The sequence below is a fragment of the Betta splendens genome, chromosome 14, assembly GCF_900634795.4.
Source record: "Betta splendens chromosome 14, fBetSpl5.4, whole genome shotgun sequence".
NCBI lineage: Eukaryota > Metazoa > Chordata > Actinopteri > Anabantiformes > Osphronemidae > Betta > Betta splendens.
In genome coordinates this window covers 3824597-3825736 of record NC_040894.2, presented here as the reverse complement: position 1 = coordinate 3825736, position 1140 = coordinate 3824597, and positions in this window count along the sequence as shown.

The window sequence follows — 1140 nt, the reverse complement described above, 5'->3', positions numbered from 1 at the left end:
TGAGCGGCCAAAGCCGTCTGAATCCGCCCTAGGTGATTCTTCGTGTCCCCGGAGAGCGCACTGGACAGCAGAGGTTGCTGGGGATCCAGTGCGGGTCCCGGGAGGCGAGTTCCGCGGGTGCTGGTTGGCGTCCGACGCGCGGGTCTCGCTTTCCCGATCACTGCCACGCTTTGCCGCGTCCCTCCCCCGCCGCTGCTCTGCACGCGCCGCGTTCCGCTTCCCGACGCCGTCACCGTGACAGAAATGCAGCAACCGGAGTGTTTTGTCAATGAAACATCGCGGCGCTGGTTTTAGGGGGAAGGGATCATGAATGCAGCCGTCGCCGTTCATTAAACTGCTGTCAGCCCGCCCAGCCCCCGGGTAGCGAGGGGGGGGTGGTGGTGTGTGTGTGTGTGTGTGTGTGGGGGGGGGGGGTGTGTTTGTATGTGTTCTGTAAGAGTGGGGGAGCTTGGCATCTGTTTTATCCTAAACCACCACGTGGACATTAATACATGTTCTCAACTAAAAATACTACATGTGTGATAAGAGAGAGAAAGAGTGGGGGGGGGGAGCAGGGGGGGGGGGGTGGGGTGGGGGGGGTGTTGGGGTGGGTGGGGGGGGGGGGGGGGGGGGGGGGGGGGGGTGGGGGGGTGGGGTGTTATCACATGGAGGAGGAGTGAAGGAGAATAGAGGCGGAAACAGGAGTGAGGACAGGGAAGACAGACAAGGTGAATGAATGAGAGAGGAGATAATGGGAAAGTCTGCGGATGGGAGAAAAATTAGATACAGGGGTGTGATGGGGGAAGAGGGGGTGGGAGACGAAGACGGAGTCTGTTAAAAAACAACAATCCACAAATGTGACAATGAATGAAAGAAAAACAACAGGACATCTGAAAAGATGATGGATGTTAGAGTGCGTGAAGACAATTTGAAAGAGGCAGTGGCTCCAGAGAATATTATGGAGAGACTGAAAGGAAATAGAGGGAATAAGGTAAGCAAGAGCCCTGGCAAAGAGGTGATTTTGTGTGATGGAGCGGAGAAGAAGTGACGAGGAGAAAGAGAGCTGAGACGGGAGAAAGGAGGGTCGGATCTTATTTTTTTGGTGCAGAGGTCTCCCACTGCTGAAAAGAGGAGGCGACTCAGAAGACGGAGCACTTGGGG